At 28.8% G+C, this 23547-nt stretch overlaps 1 protein-coding gene across 3 annotated transcripts in view; it reads right to left on the reverse strand.

Annotated features, from left to right (window-relative positions):
• Window positions 1-23547, reverse strand: part of LOC107167763 (uncharacterized) — an 89679-nt gene that overhangs the window by 43278 nt on the left and 22854 nt on the right. The window contains exons 3-4 of one of the 3 annotated variants that reach the window (XM_089229295.1): window positions 15363-15472; window positions 15177-15299 (exon numbers count right to left, since the gene is read on the reverse strand). The exons of the other annotated variants lie outside the window; for them this stretch is intronic. The gene's annotated coding sequence lies outside the window, so the exon portion shown is untranslated. The remainder of the gene's footprint in view (window positions 1-15176; window positions 15300-15362; window positions 15473-23547) is intronic. 3 annotated transcript variants of the gene reach the window in all.

Consider the following 23547-nt stretch of genomic DNA (forward strand, 5'->3'; position numbering starts at 1 on the left):
AAGTAATACATAGTTAAATAATAAAAAATTAACTAAAAAAATACTTATCATTAAAACGTGTTTATGCTTTATAAGCCATTTCTGTGTGTATTGAAAGCCATAAATTATACGGTACGGTTAAATTATTCTAAAACATTTAATTTATTGACATTATTTTTTCTCGTATTTTGTAACGATCCAATAACTATATACACACACAGTCACACACATATGACATATGTATATATAAATAGTATAACTTGAAGATTAGTATAAAATATGTTAATAATATATACATTTATTGCATATATTCAAATTATAAGTTTGATTCGATGACATTTTATATACACTGAATAGGAAACGCTGATACGGAGATAATATCATAATATATTGTTTCTATAAAAAAATCAAACGTAGTGCAATATTAAAACCAAAATAATATGATGTCTCAGTGCAAAGCAAATATCGAAATATAATCATATTTTATTCACACGGACGCAGAATGGCTGACCCCGTACAATACGAGTATACAATACCCGACTGGAATTAATTTTATAAAACCTGCCCTACCTGAATATAATTTAAGTTGGCCCGAAACCTGCGTACACGATATCATGGTATTATTCCTAAACGCATGCGAGTATAATAATTATATTGATGTGACTGATGTAATTAATGCGCGTAAGACATAACAATAATTATTTTACATTTCAAAATTTTACTAGGCACGAATATAATACATATATGTATGTTATATAATATAGACTTTGTAATGGCATATATTTTGATACCGTGTTATAGGTAGATTCAAATTTAGCCAAAATACTTCACGAATAAAACAGATGAGGGCGCTAGTCGACGCAATAATAGTGCTTGACGTATTCGAAATAATTCCAGTCTCACCGTATTAACAATATTATTTCTAATTATAGATTTTAAAATAAAACTGTCGCATAGGCATTTAGTTTTTAAAATAATTAAATTATAATATGCAAGTATAACGGTACAATACAAATGAGCCTATTCATGATTAGGCGATTTTGATTCGACGTGATTATAGGGTAAATATGTTAATTTTTATTTTTTGTTCAAAACAATAACAACTCCGAAGAATAAACTATAATTTTTATTAAAATATTATACAAAACCGCCTACCTACTATTATTGTTTATTTTATATCGTTATAAATTTATAATTTACAGCATATCCAGATAAACCATATATAAAGGTGAACTGTTATTGAAGTGTAACTATAGGTACCTACTTATAATAATAATATCAGCTAAAAATTTTCGAGATTTTTATGGTAGAAAGTATAACATGAAAAGTTAATGTCTTGTACTCAATTTTATGTGTGTGTGTATTTAAATAAAAAATAAAAAATGTAATTTATTCAGAATCTATAAAGAATTCCACGATCCGCATTTCGCTGAATAAGCTATTATTTAGTATAAATTCATCCGTATGAATTAAAAGCTTACTTCACATTTGCGTACTATCAATATAGACATAACAACTGTTCACATAAAATAATATTCGTACAAACTCGATACACATATCCACACAGCGTGCAGCGCCCACGCGCAAACAATAGACTAATAATGCTTAGTATTTTTTTTCTCATACTTTTTCGCGGACAAACATTAAACATATTTTAAAACATCAATTTATTCATATTATATCTTTTACTAACATAAGTCATAAGGAAATTTTTAAAACAGTTATGACTAATATCTAATATCTTTGGTCATGATAATATTTGGCGAGTAAAAAACTAAAAACTAAAAAACAGGAAGACGAATGGATTATAATACCTCATGTGTATGAATATAAATACTTGTACGTTTAGCTCTGAACGATACTGAAATATAAAATATAAGAACACCGGGGAACTCGATCTGCTGTATAGACATTTACACTATACAGCGTTCCTTCGCCTTTTATATTATTAAGTTATTACCTATTACCTAGAAATACGATAGGTTACACTAATATTTTAAAAACACCATAGTCATAGTGTATCATGAATCATTTAATAACAATACTCGTGATTGCAAAATATTTGACCCAATGAATAATATTTTTTCAAATTATAACAAAATAATTAAGACGAATTAGATTTATGTCTGTATAAAAAAATTTACATTAATTGTATTTTGAGTTTTATAGATTTCTATAGGAACAACTTACAAAGGAACTTATATTATATTTTGTCAAATCATACAAATTTTGTTTGCCAACAAGACATATAGAAATAAAAAACTAGCATATTTTAAATACCTACAATCCGCATGTAAATAATTTCTGAAAAAACAGCCAAAAAATGTTGAAAATGATCTATCTGCACCTTGTATATAAAATTATACTATGAATACTTGGTGAAAATTTGAAGAAAATTTCTAGTTTCTAAGGATATTTATTTTTGAATTACAATAAAATAGCAAAATCAAATTTGTCAAAAATTGGAATTACATAAATATTTTTGTTTTCAGTGAATTTTAGTTAAACCTAACCTAACCGAACTAATCTAACTGGAAGTTTAACCACTTTAATTTCCCCACTCCCAAAAAAGATCGAATTCGTTTCCAGATACAAAGTTCGATACGAACATCGCATCAAGTCACATTGATATTTTATAGTATAAGTATCGAGTGTCCTCGACGTCATTCATCAATAATGCGTATGATGTTGTCTATATATAGAATGAAAATTGCCATCGCAGTTGTAAATATTTAACTACTTCAGGTTAAAATATTGTTGATTTTTTTTTTTTGCGGCCTGATCGAGTATTTATTTAATACTGGATAAACATAATATTATGCTGATAAAAGAGTATTTTTTTCTCCATGTTAAATTGTAAAAGAAAACTATAAAATCAATTAGCAGACCTCAGATTGCTGTCTGCTTTATATTATTACATAAATAATATGATTGGATTATACATATATATATATATTCTTACTTAAGTAGCTTCTTATATATCTGGGCTCTAGTAATATATATTATATATACAAATACTACGTACTTACACTTAATAGTTTCCGCTTTAGTGATATAAAATGAAAATCAGTATTTAATATAATCCCTGGACGAAATGAATTCTATCTTAAGAACTGGACAAGTTCATAATATATTGTGTATATGCCCTCGCTCGAACCTACCTACAATTGCATTTACATTAAGTAGGTACTTATGAAAAACGAGTTTACAGTAATTTATACCCCATATAAAATAAGTTCGATTAGATTGTACAGAATGTTTGTGGTCACAGGCCATTTTAAGTTGAACCACATTTAAATATGTCAAATCTTTATTTATATTATGCAAAACATATTATGTTCTTCTCGGCTAATTCACATTTGACGGGAAAAAGATAATAAAACAGTAAGCGTTTAAATCGTTTGAATTCAATGTAGCTTTATAATATTATTATAAGATATCATTAAAGATTTCAAACTGAGCTGAAGTTTACAATGATAATCTTTCTCCCGAAACCGCTAGAAACAAAAACTGTGCCACTATACATTGGATACCAATATCTAGATTAGAAATTAAACATTAACTATAAACTTTAGACCTCACATGATTTATTGATCGTCTCGGCAATTGGCCACAGGCTTTTGAGAACTTCGTGAAAAAAGAATGGCGAAGAAACTGAACAAATAATCTTGATAGTTTTTGTGAGAACCGAATTTCGTTTAGAATATTATCGTATTTCGGAAACAATAAAATGTCTGATTTTTAAATAAATTTAAACCAATAAAATCACAACATCTCGGTCCGCTCGTTTTTTCCCATATAGATTCACCCACTCACACTCACACGTTGCACTTATCCTACAGTTTTCTAAAATCAAATATACGACGTTTTATGATTTGCACGCAGAAGAATGGTGTGGGACATTTCGAATATCTATTCAAACTCAAAATGTAATCAAATTTAAATTTGTATATAAAATCATTGCTGCCTATTATTATAATGCACCATTCGCTATCGTTACAATTAGGCAACACGTGGTTATTACGTCTAAACGTTTCGAGAATCGTTAAGTGCTTAGGTTCTGCAATCTAATGCACAACATGTTTTGTTTTCGACAACCAAGATGACGTTTACTGATGTAACTGCAACAATATCACAATACCATCACTATATACGTCTGTACTCTGTACATATCACAATATGCAATTAATGCTGCAATTGGCACGAATTTGCATGTTCCGGTATGTATAAAAATAGATATAGGTGCATTATAACATTCGTCTGTAATGCTGCTGCAGTTTCAATGCATGCGATCGTGTATACAACATATTATTAATTTTATTATAGACCGTCGGCGATCAATGTATAACCGGCTTTAATTATTTTATTCTTAAGGTCAAAGTGATCACATCGCGGGATTGCTAAGTATACAATATATCAGTACAGCTCAACAAAAATAGGTACCTTACCTATATATGATTGGCAGTATTGGCAGCCCGGATATGAGTATCTGTCCGAATAAGGGTTCGACGGGTTCAATTGCTAAATAAATGTAATATTATTACTTATTAGTATATCGTATCCTGAACACGTCTTGATTACGTCGTCACAATTCGCTGCAGACGAAAAGATTTAAATAAATAATAATATTGCATTACATCTACCTATGATTTTTTTTTTACCTTCAGCACGGAAATTCACATATAATAGTGTATATAGATTATATAGGCATAAGGAAGGCTTGGTACGACGGTAGCATCCTAGATCGAATATCGTAGTTCCTCCAGAATTTAGGCCTATTTAATTTAAAAAATATTATTCACTAATTAATATTTGATACCTACGATGTTATTTAAAATAATATTCATTGTCATTTTGTAAGTCTTTCAGGTAAATTGTGTTTATTATATTGAACTCGCGGCGAATGGTGATAATATATTTACTTATCTTATTATTTATCATAATCATGTTTCATTACCATCACGTCAGAACGCAATATGTAAAATAATTATATCTTTATTGATGTTCAAACACTGTCTTTATCACCTGAAGGCGATGATATTTAAATGTTTAATTTATTATACGACCGATGGTCGATGGAAGTTAAAAAAATATCTAATATAGAACTTCAGCCCACTTCCCTTCCCCCTAATAAAAAATAAATATAAATATATTTGATCACCCTACACTTATATAGTAATATATATAATATAGGTACAACGAACTGCCCGACAACATCCACATCTCTTTATATATATATATATAGCCATATAGGTATAATATATAATATACATTATACACACCATACACGCATATCATTACATATTAGATTATGTTGTTATACGTATAATATTATAAACGTCTCACTCGCCGCTAGTAATACATAACAATAATGTTATCCTTATCAGACTGTACGCATCTTCCGCCCGCTGCAACTAAAGCATCACGCATACACGTGTAATCGGCGACCGTATTTCCAAATCAAGGACGAGCTGCTCTTAGGCCCGGTCAAAGGAAACCTCCGTCGTCTTCTGAGTCTCTGACCTCATATATATATATATATATATGCGTGTGTGATGTGTTTGTGTGCAACGATTACAAGATATATTGTTAAACAGGTGGTATATTATATTATATGCGTGCCATACAAGTTATAACCAAGTGCGTATTACAATATTATTATATTATACTGTTCGGATAATACGTTTTGCCGTTAAACCGCGTGCGCCATAATATATACATATATATCAATGCACGGTCTTAATTTAAATACTCGTGTCGATTATGTAAATCGCTCTGAACAATTGATCGTGTTAATATGTATATTTATTTTTATTGCGATCGTGTGCATATGATAAATTATACGTTTTTGAATTTTGGTAACCCGAACGCTTTCTATAAGAGTATAATAATAGTATATGCCTATACCTACCTATCTGTACCTAAAGTAAAACCCGACAAACAAATGATAAAAAAAGAAAGTTTTTTTTATAAGTTACATCTGTATCGAAACACGTGCTTTAATTAACTCAGCAGTTAGTGTCAATTATTAAATGTATTTTTTTGATTATTAGTGTTTTATGATAAACACGAGTTCTCAATAAATATAAGTAGGCAGTATATAGGCATAGGTACCCACCAACATATTCCAGAGATAATAGTTTCTAACACTGGTACAAAATAATACATTATTTTTCCTAAACAGCTTATCGGAGAAAATAACAGTTCTTAGAAGTTATAATCAAATAACTATTGACATTGAACATATCATTCAAATAAAATCATACACTGCTTGCACTATATACATTTTTTTAAACTCTCTTTTAACTCGTTGTCAATCGTCGAAATTAATATTTAAAATTAAACATTTACTAAATAGCTTAACATCATTGATGATATAAATTATATTTCACAGTAAGATTTATCTAATACATTATCAAGTATTAAAATTTGTGAAAACATAATAACACAAAGAGTTTGGAAATTTCAATATATTTTGGTAGGTATATGGGTAATGGTATATACTAATTACATGGTAAGTTTCAAAATGTGAACAAAAAATAATTATTTCGTGTAGAATTAACATTACTTATACATAATGTTATAATTTATAATATTATTACGATGTAAACATTTTTTTTTAAATTTATTACACAGTTGCAGACTTTCGGTAGTTATTAGAAGTGTGTTGGTATCTCCAAAACATATACATGTTTAATTGTATATGCATATAATTGAAAAAAAGCATCGTAAATTTAAAATTATTACGTGAACATTGCGATTAAAATTGGTGTTAAGTGTTCGGGAATGGTAAATAAATTACAGGTGTACCGTCTCGAAATCTCGATTTTACCGTATCTACATCGCGTAAGATCAACAAATTGCAGTTTAAATTGAAATCGTCTGACCAGGTGGGCGGCGGAGAGAGAGAGAGAGAGAGAGAGTGATTCCCTCAAATTAGGCTATATTATATGTTATTATTATTATTATTATTATTATATTAAACTGATTCGCGATAATATAATAATATTTTAAATTGTAATGAGTATAACATGTATAATAATATGTAACAGGGTCCGGAGCATTAATATAATTACACAGCCGCATAAATCATTCACAACCACGTCGGTCTAACCTTGTCAGTTAATCACGTTCGGCAAAGCGTATTTATAAACGTATTATTTTATTACTCTTATTAATTATTGCCAAGTGCAACCTTGCCGCTATCCACTAGCCAGCAACCACCGATACCATTAAAACCGCATATCTAGTTATTGTTATCTATATATCACTTATTACAGTTATAGGTACGTTGTCTTTTATTGGTTCTTTAAGAGCAGATCATTCATCCAATCGTCGTCGGTCGGGAGACGGATAACACGCTGTACCTTTATAATATACAGAGTAATTATCATCCAATCATGCACACTCCGATTGTACAAATCCTTGATTTTTTTGTACTACTTAGAGACTAGAGAGTGTCCTGCGGAGTTGATACAATAACTTTTGTTTTTCAATGAGACCTCCACTCTCGTTTTTACTGTAAATTAATTATTGGATATTGTTTTTTTAAAGCGTCGATATACTTAATTCAAATTTTAAACGAATAATTTTTTAAGTGTTCAAATGTTCATACTAAGAATAACAATTCATAAAAATGGTTTTACAAAAATATAAACGAAAATATAAAGTAGATGCATAATATCGGATTTAGTATACATTATATGTGGATCATAGCTATAAATTACGAATGTTAAATTCATTAACATTTTAAAATCTTCTAAACCCATTATTAGGACCTATATTATTCATAGTACGTAAACTTAAATAAATCAAAGAACATTTTCAGAAAAATTATCTGCTAAAAAATGTACAGTTTAAAATATGTTAAGGGAGAGGGTGGTCTTATATTAAAAAACAGGAGTTTGTGATCTTTACAGGACTCCGTAAGTTATAGTTACAAAAAAAACTCAAGAATTTTAAATATGATCAATCACTATAAATATACTTATATACTTGAAAATTTCGAAAATCAGATTATTAATAACTGCATTATTATATGAAAAATAGGGGTGAGCATGTTTTGGTGAATCACTCTGTATATATGACGACGACTGCACACTATGCTTATACATAAAAATATTTGAATATGGGAAAATGAGACAAAAGCCCCGACACCATCGTGGCTATAATATTTACAAAAGCACAACACCCAGTTATAAATCACCGCTCCAGCTGCAGAGTATAGGTATAAGTTGCACGATGAAAAATTTCATGTTTACACCGATAAATTAAGTGTACTTATACTTATCGGTGCCGTGTATAAATCGTTTCCGTCGGTGTGTAAAAAGCAATACCTACCCATACGATGTCCCATAATGAATATACAAGAGAAATCAATCTATTTAAACGCACAAGTTTATTATATTATTGTTATTTGTTGTTATTTATACACTCTATACTCTATAGGTATATGGATATACAGGATGTCCCAAAGAGATCTGACATTCTGACAAATGAAATAACTTTTGTTCTAATCAATATTTTTTAAAAAATTTTTTAAAATATAATCCATAGTCACTTGCGCTACATTTTTAGAATATATTTTTTATTTTTTATTTTTTAATGCTGAAAATAAAAAACTTAAAAATTGATAAAAATTTTTTTAGAAATATTCAATATAGCCAATTTGTAAATCTGATTTTTAGAAAAATTTATATGGTAAAAACACTTATTTAAGTTAAATGGCTGATTTTTACAATTTTTTTCAATATCAATATTTTCGTTAAGTAAATTACGATCTAGTTTATGTTAGAAACATTTTAATTTCAAATAATATAAAGTTTTTTAAGAAAATTTTATAAGAAAATTTTTAAATAGGTGCATGTTAAAATATAATTATTTTTTTTATTGCATTTATTTTAATAATATGTGATGTAGGTATAAACTATAAATTACTATAATTTACTTAACGAAAATATTGATATTTAAAAATATTGTAAAAAATAAGCCAATTGACTTAAATAAGTGTTTATACCATATACATTTTTCTAAAAATCAAATTTACAAATTGGCCATATTGAATATTTCGAAAAAAAATTTTATCAATTTTTGAGTTTTTTATTTTCAGTATTAAAAAATAAAAAATGGATTCTAAAAATGTAGAGCAAGTGTCTATGAATTATATTTAAAAGACATTTTTTAAAAATATTGATTAGAACAAAAGTTATTTCATTTGCCAGATCTCTGTGGGACACCCTGTATATAAATATAGGTATGCCTACGTGGGAAATTGCATTAAGTAAAATAAATTGGTGTATGCAAAAATTTTCCGGCCTGCCATTAAATCAATATGAAATATTACGTTCGGGTTCCGTTACATGTATATATACTTGAGCACGTATACACTATACATATTATGTATATAGAAACCTTGTACCTGTATGTATATATATTATATAGGTACTGCAGTCACCACAGTGCGATGTTTGAATTCTGAAATCGATTGCTATACACGACATTTTCCCCGAAGGCGTGGGTATCCACTATCCGGGTATAGATTGATTTATCCGACAATTATAAATTTGTTGAACATCGCGGACCTGTTTATTAGCCCGAGTCGAAAATTAAAAATTAAAGGTGCACAAATATTCGTCCGGAATCGATTTTTATTATTATTAAGTATATCGATTTATTTATATAAGTAATACTATATAATAAATTATTATCTTAAATTCGACTCCGATATATTAAATAAGTATACATTTTTCTTTTCAAAAAAAAAACAACACCATTCCATTTAACTTGGGCTAATTGACAGAGTGTGTACAATTCTAATTATTAACACCCAATAATTCAATTAATTTATCTAAGTTTTGATTTAATACAACAGCTTCTTGTTTACCTTCTATAAATACTATTAAAATAATCAAATGCTACTGTTACACATTAAATAGTCATTATCCTAAGCGTTTTTTTTTCATTACTCAATAACCGCTAAACCACTATATGTATTGCATTTTTAAACTTTTATCGTTTATCTACCATAATTGAGATATAAATTATAATTCCGTGATCCGTATGTAAGTACCTACCTACAGCATTTAAATGCAAAATTAATTTTCTGCAATAAATGCATTTTATATGTTTTCTTTTATATTTATGTATGATGTTATCCGAATGGAAAACCTAGATTTAATATAAATAAAAACATAGCATACAACAGGTAATAGCAGCTATGTCAATTTGTTTTCATGTCATACTATACAAGTGTGATATGTATATTGTGCATATTATATATATAATGATTATCGAGAAACATTTTCATTTCCGTATTTAATTTATTTCCAGCAACATAAGAAGTTGAATAATCATCATAAAACAATTAATATAAAACATTTTCTGATGATATTGATAATAATGATATTTTTGAAATATACTTGCATTATTTATATTTTTTAAATTGAAATTTTTCCCACGTCAATATGGGTGGGTAATTTTGTTATCAATATCATTATATTTATCATACACAAAACTATATGGACACGTATTTCATTCATATATTATAACTTATAAGTAAATAACTATACATAACATAAACGTAGTGCCCTTACAATAAATAATAAAATAATATTAATGTACATAATCGATTTAAAGAATCTACTTGTTTACAACAATTATGCAAAACTAGCAAGGACATTCAAAGAAAACACATCGATTGAAATCATAAATTTTATAAAAATATACCTATAATCGATCAGGAGGATAGTGCCAGTGCGTAGGTATTTCAAATATTAATTTATGAATATGATAAAAAATATTGAATGATTTTTAAAAACTATTATTCATAGTCAGAATATGAAAAATTTGGCCACATCACACAGTAAAATGTCAGTATAAAATCGTAATAACTATAAATTAAATAGGTATTTAAAATGTCTATCTTCTTTAAAAACTTATTTTCGTATTGAACAAATTGGATGATTTGAAAAATAGTCGAAAGTTTCAAAATTTTAGTATCTATTTTACACACCTGAAGGCAGAACATTAAATAAATACGAAAACATAAAAATAATTATTAAAACAATATACTAACTATAACGTTAGACCCAAATATCAACTTTGAATACCATTTAGCTTGAGGAAAAAAAAACATTAATATTTTCAGAAAGTATTAGTGAAGTCGTTATCAACCAATATAGTCATTACTCATAAGTCAACAAAACAATTATACATACTCATAAAAATGTATTATTATTTTAAAATTACCGTTAAAAACAGAATATAAAGTCTTATCATCTCAAGATAATATTTTCATATTATGTTAAAGTAAAATCATTTAAGTCTTGTCGCCTATTATTAGCATATTATATTGTATACAGTAAGTCTAAAATGCCATAACACTGGAGTTGTTAAGCTGTCAAGGAATCGTCGATATACTAAGATATTTGCAGCTTACACCTATTATAATTTAAACTGCAGTAAAATAAGTATTGCTACCGCTATATATATTATTAACATTTAAAAACCATCTGCAGGACGACGAGAAAACTATAGTTAGTAATAAATAATAATAATTAATATCTATAATATATGTATAATGGCTACCCGTATTGTATATTATAATTATTATACTTAAGAGGAAGTCATATTCTGCACCATACGTTTAAATATGTATTGTTATGCGTGCCCTTGTTGGAAAGGGCAGATTATTCATAATGTGTACCACGATAATAATATTATACGTTGTAAGTCGTATGACATATAGGTAAATGATGTATTTGAAATATAATATAACTATACCTATAGGTAATGTTTTATATGTAAACAACCAATCTCGAAAATTTAAAAACAACTTCCGGCTTAAGGCTTTAGTCAAAATCCAACCATTAATATTATATGATGTGTTGTTAAATTCTTCTAAACCGGCACATTATATAATTACATATAATATTGGTATATCAATGAAGCGTATAGGTATAGCCGACAGTGTTAGTACTAATAATGTGTAACCGAGGAATTACGATTTTCACTAAACTGCAGTTGACAATTTATTGACATTATATTTCGAATATTATATTGTACTCAACCGTTTACACACTCATACACGCGCAATGTTACCGCTTAATTTTATTATACACGTGCTCGTTCCGGTCGGAGACTTCAATGCCTTATAAATTATTGTACAAATTACTCCTGGGGGAGAAACAAAAATAACAAAACGTGAATTCCTCGGATATAAATTACCTTAACGCCCAAGAACAATGCTGAATAAATAATATGAAAAAACGACCAACTAGTATTTTTTTTTTATCGTAAATGGTGTTATTATCATGTTAATTCGTCGCTTTAACGTGTGTGGTCCTACCTATCTTAAATTAAATATCTTAGCTAAAAAAGATTAAGGTTGTGTTCGACACAATTTTTATTGAACACACACGCTGTTTTCGACCGGTTTTTTCATCCCCCAGACTAGGCGTTTTCTCACATTTTCACCTGCAGGGGTCTCATTGAGGAAGTCCTAATCTGATCGTGCATTGACATACTGTACTATATATACACAGTAATTTGGGCCCAATTTACGAGTTTTTAAGTATCCCTTGATATGCTTCCATAAAGAAAAAAACAACATAAAACCAAATTCATATAGTAAACCGTTCCGACATTTTGAATTAAAAATAATAAACACGATAATTTCCTTTTTTTAATCATTAAAACTGATACATTAAAAACATTTAAACAGAAGTATACGAGTGCTATATTTATTATTAAAGTTCATATTATAATAAGGTGTTATACATTTATTTATAAATATTTATAATATATATATATATATATATATATATATTTATATTTATATTTTATTATATTTATAATATATATAATAAACAATATTGTAACTAATGGCCTTCGCTGCCGATGTTAATAAGATCAATTAATATATATATATATATATATATATATATTTATATTTATATTTTATTATATTTATAATATATATAATAAACAATATTGTAACTAATGGCCTTCGCTGCCGATGTTAATAAGATCAATTAATATATATATATATATATATAATATATTTATAATTTATAATATATTTATTTATAATATTATAATTATTTATAATATTTATAATATTTATAAATATTTATTATAAATCTAATTATGTTTTTCTAAATTGTTATTTTTTCATTATTTTCTTATAGTGTGAATTAGTTTCTATAGTTTTATAAGACAATTATAATATTACATAATATTGTATAAATGTAGAATGAACTAATAATAATAATAATAATGAGCTATAGACTCGTCATGAATCATGATTATCAAATAATAATACTATATACGATATTTGCATTTAATTGTCCTTAAATAATGGCCTATGGTATAATATGGCCTATGTTTGCGTATGAACAGCAGCCTATATAGGCATCAATATTATTAATTTATAATTACGTAAGACGTAGCATAATATACAACTGATAAAAACCAGTTTAATTGGTACATATTATAATCTACTAATACATATTAGAAATTGGTAATAAATGAGTAAATAGTTTATTTAGGTATTATATATATGTATATTATATTAAATTAAAATAAATAATATCATGGAATCAACGATCATGGTTGAGAATAATATTATGATGGCTACAAAAACAATGGCATTTTTTTATTATTATTTATAAAAGTTGTTTAATAAAAAGTTTATTATGCAGACGTGATGGTAATATCCATTTGCATCAATATACTTTTACATATAAATAAAGAACCAATAAAATAAATAAGCCGAGCTGCCTGTTTGACGGTTACCCCACACCATTTTAGACATAACATATATAATACAAAACACTCCTAAGTTATGATTTTAAAATAATAAAACCCATATTCATATATTATAATATGCTAGTATAAGGCAAGTACTATAGGCACCTACCTTAAAACTGTATTATAATAGTTTCAAATGTTTGTACGTAAAAACAATGTCGTTTAAAATTCTTTTACAAAAATGTATAATACAATATTTTCTACCTTTTACTATTCAGTATACCAATATACAATACATATATATATATATATATATATATATATATACATATCTGAACGTTTTTACGTTGTATACATCGTTGGGATAATATATTATTATCAATATCCTATTATGTTTCTACTAAAAACGATTCCTCTACAAAATATGTCATTTTTCAGACACCACGCGATTTTGATGGTTCAAGTAGGTATATAAGACGTATAACTCGATGTCAAACGATTATAATACTATCCATTTAAACTGGACAAGCGGGGGATATCAGTCGACAATCTCATGCGCGTGACAGCGGTTATCGTGGCTACTCGTCATAAACAATTATTATGTACCTACGTACGAAAATATAAAAAGTTGAAAAATATCAACCCGCGTGAATGGGTCTCTGCAGGTTTTATTCTTCAGTTTTTTTTCCAAGAACAGATAGGTACCTATACAAAATATCGATAACCAGCCACCGGTACGTTTTGATACGATCAAGATTGTCAGTCGATCAGGAGTACCGGAGGGTGCATAATATAATAAAATCTATTCACCCTTGTCACTCGCGCTTGAGTTATGTCCTAATAAACTGAAATGTGTATAAGCACTAGTGAATAATGTTAAAAATGTCTACGCCTTGCTATCCTTACTTTGATTGGCACACCAGTAATGCCTATTAATATGTAATATTCCTGCAACTTATTTTATGTTATTTAAAAAACAATATTAAGTTTGTAACAACACGGAATTGTTGGCAATGATTGAATTACTGCACACGCGCCATTATAGGTGCAAGGATCACGCGGACTGATGGAACGGGTTTAGGACTGTAAAAACTATATATAGAGTAGTTATACAGCGAGTGTCGCCAGATTACTTGGTCGGCTAAATAAGAAATGTCTCTTCTGTTTAGGCACAAAATAGGAAGTCGTGGGACCTTGAACATATTTGCTCAGTGAATTTTAAGGGGGACCAGTCGGTGTTCGCCGTCTCACCGACCTGGTCAGGCCGCTACTGGGTGTCAGACTCCAAGACCCCATCCGAATCTGCTGATCGTTTTTACTGTCAAAAACCAATTTCAAAACTGATCTGATGATGTGTTGCAGGAATAACTCGTCTGTCTGCAGACGGTTTGAATTTACGTTTCTACAAGAGTTTTGGACCGTCAAAACGCTACTACACATATAGGTACCTGCTCTCGCTTTTATAACTGCCATAGATGACCACATGTTGGAACAAATACTTATTGTCACGTGCGGCCATAACCGTATATATTATATTCATCTCTTATACGATGTCCCAGCAGTGGAGCCAACTACAAAAAAAAAAATCACTTAGATGAATGTCAATAATTTTAATAGTATATTCCTATACCCACCTATACCTATCGGTGTACGCAGATAATTCAATACTATGGCTTCTGCCATACTTGAGTATAGGGATCGGTGCTACTGGGTGTACCAAGTGTCAGTGGTACAGACAATATATCTATATAAAAAAGAGGATTTTACGTTAAATTTGACCAAGGCCTAGTACAGTAGTTCAAGGTATATGTTAGGATAAAGTATAAATATAATACAAGATTAAAAAGCTATATGCTTGCAGGGACTACTAAAAGTATGATGATAACTTGAACTTGTCAGGTGTAGCAGCAGGACACCGATGGGAACCTTCTTGTTCTCAATTATATATAAATGCAATTGTCAAATTTGCCACCTGCAGACTTTTATATCATAGGTAATGTTTATAAAGATTGTAAATATATTATTTTAAAGGAATAAAAAAAAAAAATTAAATACATTTTACATTTTATTATAATATTTTACATTTCCGATACACATCTCGCGAAAAAACAAATACATTCGTAATGATAATATTATGCGTTTAAAATATAATGCTCAGGTGCAAAAACACAGATCGCAATTCACGCTTTGCTGCCGACGACCAATATCTCAGGGCGATTAGTTCCTGTACAATAATATTATGGTATTATTATGTATATACCTACACCGATACGACCACGATTATAAACGGCGAAACACGCACATCCACCCACAACCACCCACCCACACACACAAATGACACTTCTATATCTATATAATATATATATATATATATATAGATAATAGTATAATACTGTATATATTATGTGTGTATTATACGCACGTGGATCACCGCGTAATGTAATATTAATAATTTACATATTATAATATTATCCTAATGACGCCGCCACATAAATAGTAGATAGATAGGTACTTATAACAATATCATTGTAATAAAACATGAAATATGAAATAATCTAATATTCGTACCTACTATTATGGGCCGTGAGATCAAAACAAGGGCGTGTGTGTCCAAATAGCACAATTATTACAATATAAAAAAAATAGTCTTGTAATATATGTTTGTCGATTAATCATCATATACCTACTAATAAACAACAACGAGCTACTTATTTATAACTGGCGCCAAACGATTGATGCAGTTGTACCGCGAAAGTGCAATTTATTATTATAATATATACCTACCCCATCATATTATGTAGGTACTATACGGATGCAACAGGCATAATCTGTGCAATATTATTATTATTATTATTGCATTTTCACTGTAACAACAATAACACGCGAGGCGCACGTTATTGCGAAACCGATCTATGACCATCGATCATCGTCGTCGCCGCGGAGCAGTGTGTTGGTGCAGCCGGTCTGCTGCAGATGACTGACTGATGTAGGGTACCTATCTGCATAATAATATTATTATTATTATTATGCAGCCGGTATGTAGGTTTATCGAACGATGGAGTTTAGTAACAATAATGCCGTTAATGCCCACCCGGCGCCGCGTTTTGTTTGATGATGTGTGTGTGTGGCGCACCGTCGCGAGTGTACAATAATGATGAACACATAATAATAATATATTATGTATATTATAAATGAGCTAACGATGACGATCGTAGTCTGTCCTCGTCAGTATAGATCCTACAAAACAATTTAAGTATACACGTCAGACGATTAACGTACCATGATAATATTAATATCAAGCTGGCGTTATACTAATATAGCATAATACTATAATACACGACGATTCACCGGGGCATGCTCACCACCTCCCCTTTTTTACGATTCATTTAGATTCTGATTTTCCAGTAGGTATACTTAAAAAGACCATATTTTCAAATGCTTATTCACATTAGAGGACGAGTGTCCTCTGGCGATACAAACTACTGTTTATTTTTTTATAATCGAGAACCACATTTTTTAGCTCTAAATTGTTACAATGAAGATTTTTTTTTAACATCATGTTGAAGTAGATATACAATATACATAAATTGAAATACAAACGAGTAATTTCTGAGTTATTAAATTTTTAAAATATAGGTTTGAAGATATATTATGGTGGCTATGATGATATTTTTAAAATTACCGTAATTATAAGGTTAATATATTAGCATTTTATAACCTGTGAAAATCGTCCAAGTACCTATATATAATAATTAATAAGTATACTCTACTAAATATATTACATTTATTTTGTATATTTCGATGCGAGACTATTATTAAGGATTATTATCCTTAGCTACACGAAGTTTAATAACAATATGAAACTACTCGTTTGAATATTGAATTATAGATAGGTACATCAAATTTTTCAATAAAAAGCATTTGTTTTACAATTTACAGGAAAAACTTTCATAAAAATAAATGCAACAAGAATGTTCGTTACTTCAAACGGTAAAAATATCAACTACCCTGAAAACATTGTTTTCAAATAATTACAAATTACAATAAACAAAATTGAATAAGTTGTGCAGTGTTGGCAATAATTAAATCTGCAATATAATGCCGTTGAATCGAAAACGTTGAAGGAAATAGAATACAGGTGTATTTAAAAGTGGATTTTCAAAAGTGGCTCAAGAACAAACATATAACCGTCGCTTTAAAAAAAAAAAACACAATGTTTAGTGAATATTAAACATTGTAATATTAGGTATTGAATATATAGGTAGGTATCGTATAATATGTTGCAGCGCGGCGTTATAAAAAATAAAATAAATAAAAACTAACGATTAATATCTGTATAATATATATATATATATATATATATAGTAATAATAGTTATTAAAAATAATAATCACGTATACATGCATTCTTTGTCGGTTGGCACATACACGATTATTATTAAGTAGGTGTTAATATCACGCGTGCAGCTTGACATCTCAACTTTAATATATATTATATTATATATACGCCTATATATCTATATCTATATACGTATACATTTATAAACTGCAATACAGACGGGACCACACAGACAAATAATATACATATATATTACAATAATATTTATACACACATTTATGGTGCGTGTATACACAAATTTAATGCGTACATAAAACATTCGCCGTATACCTACTTATATAATGTCGTATACGTCATGAGGCTGATGGTATTATTATTATTGAACTTGAAACATACAGTATAATATTATACACAAACGCCGACAATAAACCAGTAAATCTAATTTATTCATGCCGTGGCGATTGTTGTTATTGTTAATTAACGTCAAAAAAAAAAACAATTTACTAAAAATCGACTCTTTCATTGTGTTTAATAAGGATATTTAAATTATTTTTAAACTTTTTTTTTTTTATAAGGGGAACCCGAGGCTACGCAGGCCATTGGGTGTGGGGTGGTACGGTAGGTATTATTTTTGTGTATTTGTTTGTATAGGTTTTTAAGTGGGTAGGGTTGTAACACGTGTTTGTGTATTATGTGTGCCAAGGATATGTTGCTAAAAATTCCTGGTGATCACCCATCCGGGAACTAGCAACGGCGACCGGTACGTACGCCCAGAGCGTTTGCGTAGATCGAGCGTACGACTGCGCCTCACCAAGCCACACTCTTGTTTTTATATCACGGTAGGTAATCTTCTCAACCTGCAACTAAATCGATGGCTATATTGACGACTTTCCACTTCTACTGACTTTGGTTAACTTTAAAGTCCTTTCATATTCTGTTCGTCACATCATGTATCTATTTTTTATACCTAAGTGCAACACCAATTATTTTGATGGCCGGCCTATCTTTAGAATGATGCGAATCGTTTAGCGTATACCAAATAGTGATCCATGTTTTTAGAATCTTGATGTATATTTTTGTGGTGTTATTATATATTTTATAAGCTACATTATCGGGGCATCTCAAAACGTTACGAAAAATATTACGATTTATTAGTTGTAACTTATATTACGAATATTAGTTGTATAGTTTCATATCTGTTTGATTTATCTTTTAAGAATTGCATATCGATACGAAGAAACCTGACATATATTATTTGGATAGGTATGATTTGTAAACACCTTGTAAGTACCAAATGTTATTATATTACGACGTGATATTATTCTAAGCGACACAGCTCACTCCGAAAATGATTGGTGTTCATCGTCAAAATAATTATCATAGCCATCGTAATGATGCTATTAGTACAGTGTACATAATATAATTATATAAAATATTAGAATCATACGTGCAGTATTTCAAATGCGTTTTACTTTTATGGGATAGTGCTTCTGCATTCTGTTTTCCGTTTTATCCGGTTTCGATGTATCGCGGTTCCCACTCGTCGTCATAAATCACGTAGATTGGACGATTAATAACGTCGCGTGCAGTGTGTGTGCCCGATGATGCAGTAAGTGCAGTTACTCGCGTGTCACCGGATAGAACGCGCGCGGGGCAAAAAAAGATTTCCAAGACACACACACACACACACCGATGCCGTCTCATCCACTCATCCTCTCGCAGTTTAAAGTCGTACGCATTTTATTTGTTTATTTAAAAAAATGACAGTGGCCGCAAAATAAAAATAAAATAACCCTTGTCTGGACGCAGATACGTAACAATTGTGTATAAAAATATCGTAAAACAAAATCATAATAACAATAATGTATCGTGAGTGTAGGCACAAATAGTGTTGAGATTTGGGAGAGAGGGCCGAAGCTCAGGTTTCTATCAGACACTATGTTGACAACTTATAATGTGGAGTATGTACGACGTTAGTTTTTTGGGGGGCTTAGCCTCCCCCATTTATTTGCGTCCATAAATGTGATACTCTTCGCGACTGTACAATGTGGTCGATTGCTAACGCGGACGGCACCGCTCGCAGAACCTGCGGAGAGGACGTTATTACTTTGACATTGTATACTCGTATATAGATACATTAGAATCTGTTGAAAATAAGTTTTTGTTTGAACGTTTCCATATTATAGACCTTCGCGTGGTTATAATGTAACGATGTTTTGAATCCCCGTACATTTTCAGTATTTACACCGAGCGTCGTAAATGCTTTTCTCAACACATTCATACATAAATTGTTATTATATTTATTTGGTTCCATTGCAGATTGTCATGAAATGTTGTCTTTAGTTCGTTTAAAAACAAATTACCTTAATCACTAGAGATTCCTGACCATTTTTTCAATATTTTTAAATAAAAATCGTATTATTATTATCTTAATTATTGTTATTGTGGTAAGTACTCAGTAACTGTTTCATGTCATGTTTTTAACTATATTACATTTAATAGTTCCCCATTGTCTTTATCTATCAAAGTGTTAACAGGAATCATAAGTTTTATTTTACCATCGAATAAAAATATACTTATCAGGCATCGTCGACGATTAAAAAAAACACTGCATTAGGTTTTGAATCGAGCGTTTCAAGTATGTATAAAAAAGTGTCATAATTAAATATAGTTGTCGCGGTGGATTAGGTGTTAACCGAAATTAAACATTAAACAAAATATATAACGTGCCGACTATCGGAAATGGTTTAATCGACACTAGACTTGGTTTTATAAAAATGATAGAATTATTGTACGGGATAGTATTATTATTCTCTAGTATAAAGTATATTGTGTCGTTGCATGTTATTTATACATCGTTGAGATGTCAACACATAACTAATGCAGTTGCTTAATAACATTATGCGTTAAAAATAAATATTTATAATACTGACTATGATATCTTTCATATAGTTAAATTAAAAATGTCAATATTGTGATAGTGCGGATATATATATAAGTAGCGAATCCGGTTGACAAAGTCACAAAGGGGAAGATAAATATTTTTCATATACAATTCTATTTTCACCTTATTGAAGTAATATAAATTTAGACATATTTAAATACACCAAATGCCAAGTTCATTTTTTTTTTAAATAACTTTTTATATAAGTGTTATATTTTATATTGCAATCTATTCACGTATAACAGACAATATTATATTTCTGATTTAATTGTATACCTATATATCTGTTAAAACAATTTAAAATTAAAGCTTTTCAGACCGCCTATATGTCCAGACGTCCTTCGATATCGATAGGTGACACCATTGGTAAATCAATCGTAATACTTATAAAATTACAACTAAGATGAGCTTCCATCGCTGTTGATTTTATCGAAAACACTCGTAAAAGTATCACAATTTTAAAAAAACAGATTAATTGAATAATATTATAGTTACAATAAAGTTACCCACTAAAAATGATTTAACGAAGTTTAGGATAAATGGAGTAAAAATTGTTTTTATGTGATTTTCTTCATGCCTTTATCTACCTGTACCTATATAATATATGTCCATGCTTCTATGGAACTATACGAATAAGCGCATAATATAATATATTATTGTATGTAGGTATTTTTAGTTACCTATCCATACCTATTATGTCAGTATAAAAACATTATTTTTTTATGATTGTTCATAATATTTTCTTCCAAGAGGGATATTTTGCTAACACTTTCTAGGAAAGCATTAAAAGTGAACATTAAGATTGTCGTCTAAAATCTATTTAATACTATTTTTTGGCACTTAACACGTTTAGTATCCAGATACACATACATATATATATATACCACCCAAGTAATCTATACGTTACTATGCAGGTTGGGCAACTGAACACTAAATAAGTATTTTCAATATTATATAGATATTTAAATGTATATTACGATAGCCGTGTAATAAATCCAAATTGGCCGTTTTCTTGTCGTTAAAAAATGAAAGAAGAATGATGCACTTATAGGTATATATATATATATATTTTGTTTTATTGCCGACATAATACGTAATAATAAAACCCATCGAGTTTGATTTACAAAGTGTTTTAACATCTATATAATTTTACCTACAATTTTACGACTTTCGGTTCAAAAACCGTATTGTTTCGTCGATTGTACTTTTTCAAAACTCATAAATTATATGACCAGACCTTGACACGGGGCAGATCAACAATTATTTACCTTTTTGTTCAACACACCAGAAAATGATTTTGATACGAGTTTGCAAGAAAAGATGGCATCCCAAGACGAATTTTAATCGATTATAAACATTAAACAATATTTTTAATTATTAGTACAGAATTAGCGATGGACAAAACGATGCAATTATATGTTCAAAAATCTTTTGATTTACTTTAATGTACAAAGTCAATTGTTCATAGAACATTCTTATGATGTTATACCTATGTTCGGACGATGCATGGCCGTTAAAAATAATATATATAGTTGAATAAAAAAAATAAATACATTTTAAGTAAACCGAACAAATATAGGTTATTTACATTATACTTATTACATTTTATCATGATGTATAGTATGTTTTGCATACTTATATTATAGATACATTAATATACAATTAAATATTTTGTTATTCTTCATTCATTTTTTTTTTTTTTTTTTTTTTGTCACAATTTACAGTTGATAACTCTGTACTATAAAAATGCTTGAGTTATAAGATATTTATTTATATTTTTATACATATATTTAAAAGTTAATATTTAATAACATAAATAAATAATATATTTCAGACAATTAATCTTACATTTATCTGTTAAATACAACATTTTTATTGCATAACAAGATGCTTAAAAGATTTATGAAACACATTTGCGATTTATTATAATGTATATATATTTCACAAATATTATTTACTGCTGCAGTATTAAATCATGATAATTTTAATTTTTTTCATATTTTTTTTTACTATCAAAAGTTTTCAATTGTCAAAAATACGATTTTAATACGTATATAATTTGAAATTAAAATAGGCATTATATGCGTTTGATAAAAACTGGTATGATAGTTATGTATATAAGATTGTTAAAGTGATTTTTGTTTTTAACAGTTAATAATTGTATACATTTAAAAGTATACAAATAAGGTAATAGATACCAAACTTTAGAGTAGCTAACAACATGGAATGATTAATATAGAGAACAACTACGAACTAATATTATGAACTATCGAATCAACCCTCGATCGAGGAAGATCTATATTAGGTATGTATATTAAAAACAGCATTATATATTATGAAGAATGTAGATGGACCTATAATAATATAAAAAGGAACGATCCTATTCAATAGTAATAGTTATTAATATTATACATTAACGCTAGTCATAAAACACACGTAAAAATTATATTTCTCCGATTCGGTCACGGTTTTATTATAAATATGTTTTGCATCAGTACAAGAGATCTCTACAATCGATCATACAAAGTCGGCACGGT

Source organism: Diuraphis noxia, unplaced genomic scaffold (assembly GCF_037042655.1).
Source record: "Diuraphis noxia isolate RWA-SAM2 unplaced genomic scaffold, SU_Dnox_SAM2 contig0005, whole genome shotgun sequence".
Classification (NCBI taxonomy): Eukaryota; Metazoa; Arthropoda; class Insecta; order Hemiptera; family Aphididae; genus Diuraphis; species Diuraphis noxia.